Source organism: Lynx rufus, unplaced genomic scaffold (genome assembly GCF_022079265.1).
Source record: "Lynx rufus isolate CCGP_SWC_20201006 ecotype Redwood Valley unplaced genomic scaffold, mLynRuf1.p SCAF_13, whole genome shotgun sequence".
NCBI classification, from domain to species: Eukaryota; Metazoa; Chordata; class Mammalia; order Carnivora; family Felidae; genus Lynx; species Lynx rufus.
This window is the reverse complement of record NW_025814827.1, coordinates 51,314,926-51,330,055: the sequence shown is the minus strand read 5'-3', so window position 1 is coordinate 51,330,055 and position 15,130 is coordinate 51,314,926. Positions and strand designations below refer to the sequence as shown.

At 37.2% G+C, this 15,130-nt stretch overlaps 1 protein-coding gene and 1 pseudogene across 2 annotated transcripts in view; both read left to right on the top strand.

Moving 5' to 3' along the window:
• PRKD1 (protein kinase D1) overlaps positions 1 to 15,130 on the top strand; it is a 334,083-nt gene that overhangs the window by 55,593 nt on the left and 263,360 nt on the right. The gene's annotated exons all lie outside the window — the stretch shown is intronic.
• LOC124508212 (60S ribosomal protein L9-like) lies at positions 2,263 to 2,830 on the top strand (annotated as a pseudogene).

Sequence of the window (15,130 nt, the reverse complement as noted above, 5' to 3'; positions counted from 1 at the left end):
TGGAGAGGTTAAAAATAAAATCTGCTGGCCTTCAAAATCCTCTTATCAGCCACCTAACGGGGTCAGATACTGACAATGATGCATCTGAGAGCAGTGAGTAAAGACAGATTGCAGAAGTTTCATAATTGTGAATTGTGTTCTCAGTTTATTCATTTTTGCTTATGTTTGTTCCCAGTCTTGAGGGTCTCTGGACTATGCACATTTAGGTGGCAAATCTCAGATGTAACCCTGAAGGGCTAGTAGTCATTTATATACTCATGCATGAAATAAAGTATTTTATGATATGTCAATCAAATATGCCCAGAAATCAGAATCAAGTTTTTTACCAAAGTAAGTTCCTTCTAAATGTAGCCAGAAAGAGCTACTTTGTCATTAAAATGAATGAATATTCATTTTTAGAACAGACATGTTGTTTGGATTGTGTTAAACATATGTCTGTTAGTGAAAGTGTGAGTCACAAAGAAAATTTCATCTAAAAATAATATCTATAGAAAAAAACAATAAATATACACACAGAAAAATATTTCTTTTTTCTGTTAACTGTTACTTCTTTATTTTTAATGCTTGTGATATCATTTATTTTCTGTTATTAGAAATAATGGGTGACCATGTTCAGAGGTGTAAGCAACCCATCTATCATGGGATAGATGGATAAACCATATATAATATAATATATCAGATGAAATATTATTCAGCCTTAAAAAAGGAAGAAATTATGGCACATGCTACAACATGGATGAATGATGAGGACGTTATGATAAATTTAAATAAGCCTGTCGCAAAAAGACAAATACCATCTGATTCCACTTAATATGAGGCATCTAAAGTTGTCAAATTCATAGGAACAGAAAGTAGAATGGTGGTTGCCAGGATCTGAGGAAAGGGAGAAACAGGGAGGTGTTTAATGGGTACAGAGTTTCAGTTTTGCAGGGTAAAAAAGGTTTGTAGGTTGGTTGCACATCAATGAATATACTCAACTCTTCTAAACTGTAGAGCTAAAAATGGTTAAGACAGTAAATTTTAAATTATGTGCATTTTACCACCTTAAAAAAAGAGAGAAACTGGAGAGAAAGTATAATTTTTAGACTGGAGCTTATTTATTTTTAGCTATAATTGTTTCTACAGAATATATACGTAGGACTCGTCTTAGGCCTCTGAAAAGGTTATGATATAATACATGTTACTGGTCAAATGCAGGTATATAAGAAAACCTAGTTAAGGTTCAGTGGCAGGTCACTTGTCCCTAAATTGTTTTATTTACTTTTGGTGGAAAACACTGGACATTGTAAATTGTTATTTGTGGAATAATTAAAAGCTAACTAAAATATTGAAATCACTTTTTTCAAATATGTATTTAACAGAGCTCCTTTGCTTTTTTAATGGCTAGTAATTTATAATCCAGAAACATTGATTTATTTACATATGTATTTACTGCTTAGTATTGTGTTGGAGAATGATTTGGGTTCAGTTATTTGATGATGAATAATTTAAGTCTTGTCCTCAAGGAATCTGAAGTCAACTGGAGTGGAGTTGGGGGGGGGAGAGTAACAAACAGAAAATTGTAATAAAGTACCATAAAGATTATGAAAGGGGTAAATTAAGAGTGTGATGGGAAAAGATAGGAAGTTTTGAGAGTTCAGGGTTTCTGTTTTGGGGCTTCAAGGAACAGTTTATGGAAGAACCAGTAGCTTTGTTCAATGAGAAATGTAAGTTAATTAGGTGAAATGGTTGGAGCAGAAAATGGAGGGAACAGTAAATGCAGAGGCCTATGGGCAGAAGATTTTGTGTTTCAGTTTTGCTAGCGTAGTCCTGTATGTCTGTTGTCCTGGAGTGTGTGGTTTCTCTTTCACTGTTCTAAGTCCAGGTTTGATGGCCTGCCTGTAGGGCTTAGAAAACATGGCTTAGTAACTTACAGTAGTTTACTGTGCTTGGAACATTGAGTTTGGGGTGGCGGAGTTAAGAGATGCCATAGGGAAGGAGAGGCTTTATTATGAAGATCTGTGCCACCTTGTAGCATGATTCTGGTAAAGAACCATGCCAGATTTTTGTAGAGGAGATTATATAGAAAGGTGTGTACTTTAACATTTTGATGCTGGATTCACTGAAGACAAGAGGTTGAAATAGAACAAGAGGCAGGGCCATCAATAAGGTAGCAGTATAGTGGGGGCAATAACTGACATTGGTTGTAGTGATAGAAAGAAGTGAGTGAATTCCAGAGTTATTAAAAAGCTAGACTTGCTCTGTGCCACATCTATTGCAAGAATGAAGACCGTTCTCAGAAATCAGACTGTGGACATTCCAGAAAATACCAACATTGCTCTGAAGGGATGAACTTTTATTGTGAACGGCCCCAGAGGAACCCTGCGAAGCAACTTTGATTGCATCAATGTGGAGCTCATGCTGCTTGGAAAGAAAAAGAAGAGTCTCTGAGTTGACAAATAGTGGGAGAATAGAAAAGAATTGGCTGCTCTTTGCATTGTCTGTGGTCACATACAGAACATGGTCCAGAGCTTCCGTTACATGATGAGGTGGATGTATCCTCCCTTCCCCATCATTGTTGTTACTTAGGAGAATGGTTCTCTTGTTGAACTCAGAAATTTCCTGGGTGAAAAATACTTCTGTGGGCTTCAGATGAGGCCAGGTGTTGCTTGTTCAGTATCTCAAGCCCAGAAAGGTGAGTTTATCTTTGACCTAAATGACATTGAACTTATATCAAACTCAGCTGCTTTGATTCAGCAAGCCACAGCAGTTAAAAACAAGGATATCAGAAAAAATTTGGGATGATATCTATGTTTCTGAAAAAGGAACAGTTCAGCAGGCTGATGAATAAGATCTAAGTTGTCCAGCTACAAAACCAGCAAGATGTTGCAGGAGTTTTCAGACTTACTTGTGATACTTTTAAGAATATTTATTTATTTATTTATTTATTTTTTGAGAGAGAGAGACAGAGACAGAGTGTGAGCAGGGGAGGGGCAGAGAGAGGGAGACACAGAATCTGAAGCAGGCTCCAGGCTCTGAGTTGTCAGCACAGAGCCTGAGGTGGGGCTCGAACTCACAAACTGTGAGGTCATGACCTGAGCCAAAGTCTGATGCTTAACCAACTGAGCCACCCAGGTGCCCATGTGATATTTTAAAGATGCAATAAAAACTGTGCTGATTTGGGCCTTTTTTTTTTTTTTTAAGACTTAAGATTTAAGATTATTGAGCGTGAGTTTGTGTGTATCTGTGTTTGTGGGGGAAGGAAAAGGATGACATTATGGCTTGGACTGTTGAGTGAGTGTTGGGGCAGCTCCCCATGGTAAGGACAGAAAAGGAAGGAGAGGGCTTGGGAAAACACAACCATCTTCACTGAAGATGGGGATGGATCCCCTTCACTTAGAAGGGGATGGATAAGCCTAGTGAGGGTCCATGAAATGGGACCAAAAGAAGTCAAAAATAAGGACCTGAGTGGGGGAAAATGAAGAATTAACAGAGGATGAACAGCTCACAACCAAACCTAGGCAAACTAACAAAAACAAAACAGCAAACCAAGCAAAATTGAGCAGGGGTGGGTTGGAGATGGGGGAGGAAAGCGCAGAGTGTCCTTTTAAGAAACGAAGGGAGCAGGGTGTTTTGGGAATGGAGCCTATCAGGGAAGGCTTTGGCAGCAAGGTCTGGGTGGTGTGCTTGGTGGAAGGCATTTTAGGAGTGCCGTGGGGCTCAGGGCAGGTTGAAACGGGTTGCTGAGTTACATGAGAAGTGGAGGCTAGGAGCCAAGACAACCATTTCAAGAATTTTTACTGTAAGGAGGAGGAGACAATAGAGTAGAAAGAATTATACTAGAGAGGATATGATAATATAATTTCATCTTTATTAAAAATTTTTATTGTGATAAAGTATACAGAACATAAATTTATCACTGTATTCATTTTATGTATACAGTTCAGTGGCATTAAGTAGATTCGTGATGTTGTGCTATCAACACCACTGTCTAATTCCAGAACTTTTTCAGTCTCCCGAACAGAAACTCTTTACCGGTTAGACAGTAACTTTCCATTCCTTCCTCCCTCTAACCCCTGGTAACTTCTAATCTCTTTCTGTGTCTCTTAACTTGCCCATTCTAGGTATTTCAAATAAGTGGAATTATCCAGTATTTGGGTCAGGTTCGTTTCACTTAACCTAATGTTTTAAAGGCTCATCTGTGAGGGGCGCCTGGGTGGCTCAGTTAGTTAAGCATCCAACTCTTGATTTCGGCTCATGTGATCTCACGGTTGTGAGCTGGAGCCCCGCATTAGGCTCTGCACTGACAGCACAAGCCTGCTTTGGATTCTCTCTGTCCTTCTCTTTCAGCCCCTCCTTTGCTGTCTCTCAAAATAAATAAAAGATAAACTTTATAAAAAGGCTCATCTGTGTTGTAGTATATGTCAAAACTTTACTCTTTTTTATGGTTGACTAGGATCACGTTATATGTGTATGCTACAGTTTGTTTACAGATTCATCTGTAAACGTGGATTGTTTCTGCCTTTGGGCTATTGTGAATAATACTGCTATGAACATGGGTGTAAAAGTATCCCTTTGAGTACCTGTTTCCCATTCTTTTGGGTATATACCTAGGAGTGGAATTGCTGAGTCATGTGGTGATTCTATGTTAACTGTTCTGAGGATCCACCAAACCTTTTCATAGCGGCTACAAGTTTTACATCCCTCACCAGCAGCATGTCAGGATTCCATTGTCTCCACGTTATTGCAAATACTTGTTTTCTGTTCTAGGTATGGTTTTTGGACCTTAATAATGATAATACTTCCTCCCTTCTGGGCTTTTGTGGATTCCCCTGCCTCTTACTCCACCTGCCAATTTTATCAATCTGTGAGCCATTATCTCCATTTTATAGGTGTAAAAACTGAGGCTTTGAAAAATTCAGACGTTTGCCTAAGATAATTGCATTGTATCTCTCAGGGCAAAATCTTCACAGCTGTGAAGGCTTAACATACACATATTCATCATTGGTCCTTATTTTTCCCCTCATTGAACTAAAACCAAAACTAAACTAAACTAAAGCTGAAACTAAAATTAAAACATGAGCTAAAACTTAAAGCTGAAATGTGTAAGATTTACAAAGCAACCTGCTTATTCAGGATACATGCAGCTTTTACATATATACTACCAAGCAGTGAAAATATATGCTAATACATGTGGCAGCTGCATTTGATCAAATTGTTAGAGAATAGATCTTAATAACATTTAAAATAACTGCATGAATTTGATCTGTGAATGAAGAATTTTCCATTTTGTGTAGTCTTTAAACTCTTTTGAACACCCACACCATCGGCGAAAGTAAATGATACTGTAGTAATACAACTTATAAGTTATAAAATAAAAATCTATTGTATAAAAGTAAGAATACAAAATGGAATAGTTTAATAGGAATAGAATCTCCATTTTCTTTCTCTGTACGTTGGGATTTCTTGCCCATTTCTGGGATGGGTACACCTCTACTTGTGTGCACTACTCATAAAAAAATGGCTAACAGCCATCTTGTGTGTTATGTTCAGGCACTTTTTAAAGCCAGTATTTAAAATATCCTTTGTGTTAAAGGGTATTTACTCAAATTAATTCACAACTGCATATTGAATATTTATGCACAAAGCGTTTTTGTGCATATCGTGATCTTGCTTTGCTCTCTGCAAAATATGCAATGACATTTAACTGAAACTATATCTAGCTGAAGTTCTCAAAGCTTGTCCTTGAGGAAGTACCTCTAATTGTAGGAGAAAAGGAGTATAAGCGACATTGAATTTACTTGTAAAGCAATGTTTGCAACCTTCTTCGAAAACTCATATTTAAATTGTCTTTGGAAAAGCGAATGAGATGATAATTTATCACGTGAAGTTGTTTGTGCTGATGTTTTGGCATTTTGTAGAAAAACATAAATACGTAAAACCTAATAGAATGTCAGGGGGAAATTGGCAAAGAACTGTATGTGATCTCAGGGGAACAATGTCTAAAATACATATATATTTTTTAATGACCTGAATTCACTTGAATATATCTGTTTTGACTGCTTTGGATATCTATTTGCTCCATAGCAACTACCACACAGAAATATTCAAGGGGGAAGAAAGAAAAGGAAGGTATTTGATATGGAGATTTTAAATGGCTTTTTGAGTCCAAGCAGTCAGCTGTTTTCCTTTTGACTGTAGTAATTATTTAAGAAGATTTGAAATATATTTTTGTGGTTACATTTTAAGTATATTAGTAAGTTTTCCCTCAATGGTGTGTTTTTGTTTTTTTGGGGGGGGGTAAGAAATAAATGAATTTCCTCTCCTGAAGCAACATCAAATTCAATTTTTCAAGGTCAGGATGTATGAATTTTATCCTCTGTGGCTCCAGAAAATCTAATGGCTCAGTGCAGGTGACTGTCTAGCTAAATTCCAGGATGACACCAATGGGTGAGAAGAGTGACATCATGGGAATAGCTTATCAATGAATACAGCCTCTGTTTTACTAGGTCTGAAATAAGGAAAAGATGACAATTTTCCATTTGTGCAGGAGAGTCAAGAACACTTTCTAAGTGTGTTTCACATTTTTTATATACCCTTTTCACTCTTATTTTAAGAAGATTAGTATATGGTAATTTGTCCAAGAGGCTTACCATTTCAGAACTGACTTGATTTCCAAACATGTTATCATCTCTTTTCGAAAATACGTTAATAAATGAGACTCACGAGGACCCAGACCTAGAAACAAACACCTGGCAGACAGTTCATGTAAAGCAGATAAGAGCACTTACTGTCACAATCAGAGAGATGGTCTAGATGTGCTCTTTCAGGCAATGATGATGATGGTGATGATGCTGGTAATAACAGTTAATGTTTGCTAAGAATTGTCTGGAACCTATTTTGCTAAGAATATTGTATGTATTACCTCATTTAATCCTCAGAACTTTGCATGTATTATCTCACTTATAATAATCCCCTTTTTATTTTTCTATTTTTATTTTTTTAATGTTTTTATTTATTTTTGAGACAGAGAGAGACAGAGCATGAGCAGAGGAAGGGCAGAGAGAGAGGAAGACACAGAATCCAAAGCAGGCTCCAGGCTGCTGGAGCTCACAGCTCAGAGCCCGACGCAGGGCTTGAACTCATGGACTGTGAGATCATGACCTGAGCTGAAGTCGGACGCTTAACCGACTGAGCCACCCAGGCACCCCAATAATCCCCTTTTTATAGATGAGGAAACTGAGACATAGGGCAAGTCACTTGTTCAAGATCACATATTTAATGGCCAGGTCAACTTAAGAACTCAGGCTTTTTGACCATAAAGACTGTGTCTACTATACTGCCTCTGATTTTGATAATAATGTTTTTGGCAGATGGTGATCACAGAAGTTGCTTTAAGTCACAAATTTCCAGTACTCTTTTTTTCTAAGGCCAAACCATGTAGCTTTTATCCTCCCCAAATGATAATATTTTCACTTTTATAGTTTTAAAGAGGAAGGTGTGAAAGTTTGAAATGTTATCTATTCTCATTTAATTTCCTACTTTACATCAAAAACGTATCATACCCAGATCTAAATGTCATTACCGTTTGTTTCTCACACTTAACGAAAGGGAAAGTTTCTGCTGAGTTTTGAGCAGAGAGACTCACTTACAGGAGTGTAACCATGCTCAGCAAAGTTTTGGCACTTGTGTTTGGCAAAACATCCCAGGCAGATGAATGATTCACATGGCAGGATCACTGCTGCTCAAAAAGGTGCATTAATATGAATATTAGCACCTCTAAGTGTTTGTGAAATAACCTAATGGAAGGACTAGAATATTGACAAAACATTTTCAAAAATTTTTTATATATTTAACAGATGAAGATACAAAGAGTAATTTATTGCAGAAATCCATGATGATTCAATTCCAAGTTGAATGTGATATCTAGAATTATGTTTTAGAAGAGCATTGAACAATATGGATGTGATATCTGGTTCTTAAATATCATCGTTACACTGAGTTCTAAATATAATCCATCTATAACCATACTTACAACAGATACTACTATGTGACAAGCAATACTTAGATGTAACAAGAAAAAAATGGAACATTCAAACTTATGTGATTTCGGAATAATTCTTAGCATTTCTCCAGGGTTATTAAGGCAAATGAAAGGGATTTTTACAAGGTATAGTTGTGTTGAAGTTTTCCTCCTCAGAATTCACATTATTGCCACAGCCTACGAATGACAAACATTTGTGGACTATGGCAGCAATCTGTTGGGTGTTTCAGTCTATTTTGAGCTGAAATTGATTAGCACTTTATGAAAAGTGTACAGAAAATTGCCATGCTTATCAAGGCAAATCAAGCCATAATTCTGCCTTTTTTTTTGTACACCTGCAGCTATGAATATTTTTTGGTGGATACATTGAGATGTGCTCAAGAATATACATATCGGGCTGCATATCGTGCAATTTATTCTGATCTTACTGACAGTTTGCAAACAAAAACTCAAAACAAGATGCAACTGTGTGTGGCTCCCACACTGTAGGTTCTGATTTTGGCACCCATGAATGCACAAGGAAAGGGGCTGCAGCTGAAGAGGTGTGCTTCTGCTCATCTTACTGTGAAATACAATCTGGGTGTTTGTTTGATGGATTGCATGAAATATGGAGGAAATCTGAACTAAGGGTAAGAGTTTCATCTGATTGCCTTTAGTTTTACCCCACCTTGGTAAAAATAAGGAGAAGGAATGAAAATAACCTGGAGTTGATGACTGTCATGATGGAAGTTAACTGTATTCCAGGGGAGTTGTTAAGAATGAGGAAAGGAAGAAGTGAGCCATGATGGTGAATTTCATATTTTGAGAGGAAGAACCCTCTCTGTGGCAACACCTTCAGAGAAAAACAAGTATTGTAAGCCAAAAGAAAGGGAGGAAGACCATGGACTACATGGAAGTCACTGTTATTTGATGGGCTTTCTAAAACAATAAAAACAACAAAAAAAAACTGTAGAAATAGGCTAGTTTTCTCTCATGTCACTCATGCAGAGTTGAGAATAAATATCATGAGATATTTATTGATATTGAAATATCAGTATGAGACAGTGAGAATTTACGGAGTAAGCTAGTCACCTGAAGCTCTTTTTAATCCCAGCAAATATTGTAAGTTGTTACTTAAAAACTGCGTGTTGTGTGCAATCCTTTTACTTTATGCCTGGCTCTATCTAGAAAAAGATCATGAATCATCTTGCTAAATTCTATATCTGCAGTAAGTCTGTTCTGATAAAGTTCTGTATTTTATACAAAAACACATTTCTAATAAATCCTATTTTAAAAATAAGTTTTTAGATGTTTGCTATGAAAAATAAGGAAAAGGGAAAAATTAAATCAATTATAATTCTATCACTTAGAGTATATCATTCCACTCTTTTTATTATAGATTTGACATGGTAAACCATTTTGGGATTTGCTTTGTGACACAATACATGATGAACCTATTTCTATGTCATTAAATATTCTATTATATTTAGAAAATATTCAGTTTTTTAAAATGTTTATTCATTTTTGAGAGAGAGAGAGAGAGAGAGAGAGAGAGAGAGAGAGAGATTGAAAGCGTGAGCAGGAGAGGGGCAGACACAAAACTCGAAGCAGGCTCCAGGCTCTGAGCTGTCAGCACAGAGCCTGACATGGGGCTCCAACTCACGAACCGTGAGATCATGACCTGAGCCAAAGTCGGCCGCTTAACTGACTGAGCCACCCAGGCGCCCTTCGGTTTTTTTTTTTTTCAATCAGATAGACTTTCCAGTGTTATTATATGGATTTCCAACATCCAGTCTCTGTGTGGTTGGATGTTTAGATATTTCCAATATTTTTCAATGAACAATAGTAATAATTTTCATCATCACCATGGACATTAAAAATTTTTATTGAGGTGAAATTCTAATAATGTAACAATTACAGTGTTGTACATCTACCACCTGTCTCTACTTCCAGAGCATTTGCCTCACTCCAAAGTAAAGTGCCTTCTCCAGTAAGGAGCATTTCTCTTTCTGTCCCCAGCCTACCTCTCCATCACTGTCCCTCGCCTCAAAGTTAAACCCTCAGGTGTTTTCATTGAGCAAACCAACCTTGTGAATTCTTGCTCTATCACCTTGGCTGGTTGCACTCACTTTTCCATTTCTCTTCATCCATTATTCAAACCTAAGTCAGTTCTCCTACCAACTTCTCCTACCAACTAAGCCTACATGACCTCTCCTGAAAACTATTAGTACATGTCTGTCCTGCTCATTGGGCCCATTTTCCATCCTATAATGCCATCCCAGTAGTATATGTTGTCCATACATTTTATCGCAAACAATTTCTATTTTGCTAGGGTGGCATCTTACCTAATTGATGTTCCCTGATGATTGTCTTTGTACATGACACAATAGAAATGCACAATAAATTCTCATAAAATGAATTAAAATTCATTTTTTCCCTCACAGACCTTAGCATGGTGCTTAGCATAGAGCCCCAACAAATATTTACTGATTGATTTAAACCTATTTATACATTTATCTACTTATCTCGAGGTGACAGGTTCTGCGTAACTAAACAGCTTTGTAAAAAAAGTACTGTATTTGCTCTCATTTATATGACCTTATTTAGGAGATTCATCTTTAAATACTGAGATGTAATGAACAAGGCATCATTCATATGTAAATCAGTCTGTCTTTTTTCTTTCTTTCTTTCTTTGAGTTTAGTCTTAGCCTTCATATTTCTATGTGTGGTGTTTGTTTGCATTGGGCAATTCCAATTGTGGGACCATAAAGTGTAGGATTATGTTTTTGCTTTTGTTCTCCTCATGGTACTAGTGTCTAGTCGGTTCAGAGAACATTTCACAGTGACTTGTGGGCCCTTCTTGGCAATTATTTCTGTAATCTCAGGACTCATTTTACTAGAGATATAAATTATATGATTTCCCCCTAAGTGTATTTGCCTTGCACTTGTGTCCATGTTGATTTCTGGAAGTTGAATGCATGTTTCCATAGGAACTAGAAATAATAAATTGGTATACTGTACCTATAGTTTCATTGTTCTGTGAAGACATTTCTAAAGCAAGAGAATGTTAAATTTATACTAACTAATCTGTCCATTTGCCTTTTATAATAACATATATTTTTGAAAAGTTCCACTTTATTCCAGGAACATAGCTTTCTCTTCTTCATTACTTCTGAAGAAAAATTCCAATGAATTGATGAGTTTTTTCCACCACCTCCCCCCATTTCCTCTCTCATGATTCCATGAAAAGCAAATGAAAAAAAACGCAGTGAAGATAAGATTCAGAGCTAAGTCTCTCAAAGTGTATTCCCATATATTTCTGGTAGACTTTTTTTTTTTTTTTTTACAGCATAAGGGCCACCATTTATTTTTATTGTTCTTGTAATCAGTGAATAGGTTGAGCTTAATTTTATTGACACTCCTTTTTAAAACAATTCAGCCTGATTTCAGAAGTGACATATTTTGCATCAGAGAGGACTAAACTATGCAAAGTGGCATCCTTTGAGGAATGCTCATTACCAGAGTGGCAACAAGGAGCTCAGCTCAAGCAGTTCCTATAGTGATTGCAAACTGGCTCACTTCCCAGTGCTTAACAATTTCAGCATGGTTTTCTCTTGATTGACCATCAGTCTTCAGCATTTCTAAACACATATATTACACACACACACACACACACACACACACACACACACATATGGCCAGACACAAGATAAACAAACAAAGACTCTTATTAAACTCCAGGAACAGCTCACATAGAGTGGTTTAATCCTTTTTGCATAAATAAGGTCCCTGCTCTGCTATGCTATTTTGGAATATAGAAAGTCTATAAAGCTTGACTCCAAATTTCAGAAGGCATAATCAACTGTAGAATGTTTTTTAGTGTCCAGATATTCAGGGTCATGACTATGTTCTCCCAACACAGATTCTCTATAGTCTACATGAATTTATCAAACTAATCATTGAGACTGATTTGTGATTGCCACGTGCAGCTTCAAAGGTTGTTGGCACACTTATTCATTACTTCTGTTATTTATTTTTGGGACATTTCCCACATGCCAGGTGCTATCCTAGACAGAGTGTCAGAAACCTCCTTCATATATCCCCACACCTATTCTGCCTCTAGTGCCACTGCTAGTGCCACTTCTGTCTACCACAGTCAGAATCCTCTTTTAACAACACAAATTCGACCATGTTACCCTTTTGCTTAAAACATTTCAGTGAAGTACAGTTACAATGGGCCTAAGTTTCCAACTCTTTACCATAGCTCACAAAGCCTTATGACGTGGCCTCTGCTGCCTGTCTGACCTTTCTTTCTATTCCATCCCTTGACCACTGTGTTCCAGCCACACTGGCCACCTTTCTGAGCCTAGGTGAGGCCAAAGTCTTTGTCACCTACAAGCCTTTGTACATGCTGTTCCCTCTGACTTGAACACTCTATCCTCTCTTGTTGCCAAAGCTGGCTCCTTCTCCTTCTTCATGTTTTATCTTAAATGTCACTCCTAATGGAGTTTTCCCCTAACCATGCTATATAAAGTAGGCCTCCCCATAGCTCTCTTTTGTTATACTCTGTTTATCTTATTGCACATTCAAAGTTCTAAGTTTATATTTATTTGTTTTCTTTATTTTCTGTGGCCTCCACTGAAGATTGATATCTGGAGGGTGTTTGTAGATTGTGAGAGTAAAATTTCTATCAGGTTGAAGAGAAGGTGTAATAGGAGTGAAGTTTTGAGAGAGCCAGAAAGATTAAACCCTGTGAGAAGATTGATTTCCAAGATTTTCAGCATGCAACAGTTACCAGAACAACTTTTGGGGTTAGGCTATGGGTGTGGTAAGCCAATGACAAGTGGAGATGGAAGGAAGGAAATTGCTTCCTTCCTTCCATCCTTCCTTCCTCCCTCCCTCCCTCCCTCCCTCCCTCCTTCCCTTCCTTCCTTCCTTCCTTCTCTGAAATCATGGCAGTATACTTTCTAAATTTCCATGCATTGTTTTCTCTCTGTCACTTTGTTTTATGTGAACATCATTATTTGATATGGTTGAATAATAGTTTTTTTGTTCATTTTAATTTTGGATAATGCAGCATTCTAGATTTTTTTAAAAAATTAAATTACACTTGAGTATTGAGCACAAGGTTAACGTTCATTGATTAGTAAGTATTTTTAAGATCTTATGTAAGTTTTAATTACTAACAAATATTTTTTCCCAGATGTATGGAAGTTAATGGATACTTTTGCTTAATAAAATACAGGATTAGCAGACAGTTTGTTGCAATAGGTAGAATGGAGAATAGCCACATGAGTGGAATTTGTGATTTCCTGCCAGTACCAGAAACAACATAGAGATAGGGCAAATGGTGAGACATAGAAAACTAAAACATTTTGATGGTCATTTTGACTTCCTCATTTGTAGGATTTTTGAAAACTTACCCATTCAGCAAATGTTTATTTAATGCCCGTTTTGTTGTGTTGGATGGTGGAGATAATTACAAAGAGAATAAGACTAGCACAGTCATCCACCCCCATGATGCTTACATTATCTTCAGTATGCAATTGAGCATGCAATTTTTTGCCACCTCCCTCCCTTGCATTTTGTACATTAATTTCATATGATCACTAAGTATTCCCTGACTGCTTGATGTTATCATAAGTATATAGTAGCAGTTTTGTATATATTTTTATAATTAGATGTTGTTTGCACACATGACTTGAGTTCCAGAAAAATACAAAAAATAGTTGAAGATCTGAAAAGGCTACTATAATTTCTCACTTCATTTAAGATGCAACTATTTGAGGAAAAGCTTGATAAAATAATTTGAACATGTGTTTCGAAGATCGGACCTAGGGATAATTCAAGAGCATCCTCCAGCAAACTGAGAGTTCAGAGAGATAAATCTAGTAGGCCTGTCGTAAGTTTATTCAAAAGTAACCCTAGCCCTCTTGTTCCTTTATTTCTCTGTCCTTTCTACTTTAATCCCTGGGTCTTGGTATTGTAAGTAAATAGCTTCTTCTTAAAATTATTCTCAGAGTGATTTATTTTGGTACCAAAATGTCCTTCAATTTATCTACATGTTCACACTCATACTCTCCCTTTGCCTTGTGTATGTGGTGGGGGCATTGAAACGCCTGGGCTAACCATTTACAAGGCAAAAATGACAAAACACTGTTGATAAAAAGGAGTGGTATTGGTAGGAGAAAAAGTAGCTATGTTTTTTTTATTTTGTTTCTTTTCTTCATGCTGCCAGTACTAAAGGTCTATGGGAAGGAATAGGTATTGCACCCAGAGCATTGGACTGGCTAAGGTGTACTTTGCGTATGCATGGAAGTCAGATAGAATGTGCCTTCCTTTATTGGTCAGAGTCTACATTTAAAAAGAAAGAATTGGATTAATTGGTGGATAAATTGAGATTCCATGTTAAGAAACCCTTGAAGACTTAAGTACAGGCTCTACTGTTTGGATGTTAGAGTGAAACTCTCCAAATTATTCTCTTTGATTCCATCTATAGATTTATAAGGACATCTGACCAAATTACATTGTCAGGAATATTAATATGTTCTTAGTTGAATTCACACATGGTCATTGTCCAGGAGTAACCAAATGTCCCAATTAATGTGATCAAAAGAAGAATGTAGTTCATTTGTATTTTATTTTTTTATTATTTTTTTTTTAAATTTTTTTTTCAACGTTTATTTTTATTTTTGGGACAGAGAGAGACAGAGCATGAACGGGGGAGGGGCAGAGAGAGAGGGAGACACAGAATCGGAAACAGGCTCCAGGCTCTGAGCCATCAGCCCAGAGCCCGACGCGGGGCTCGAACTCCCGGACCGCGAGATCGTGACCTGGCTGAAGTCGGACGCTTAACCGACTGCGCCACCCAGGCGCCCCCATTTGTATTTTAAAAATGATCATTTTTTATTGCAAAATTGTGTCATATCGTTTAAGTTTACCTTAAAAATGATTGGGGCCCCTGGGTGGCTCAGTCGGTTGAGCGTCCGACTTCGACTCAGGTCATGATCTCACAGTTAGTGAGTTCGAGCCCCACGCTGGGCTCTGTGCTGACAGCTCAGAGCCTGGAGCCTGCTTCACATTCTGTGTCTCCTTCTCTCTCTGCCCCTCCCCTGCTCATGCTCTGTC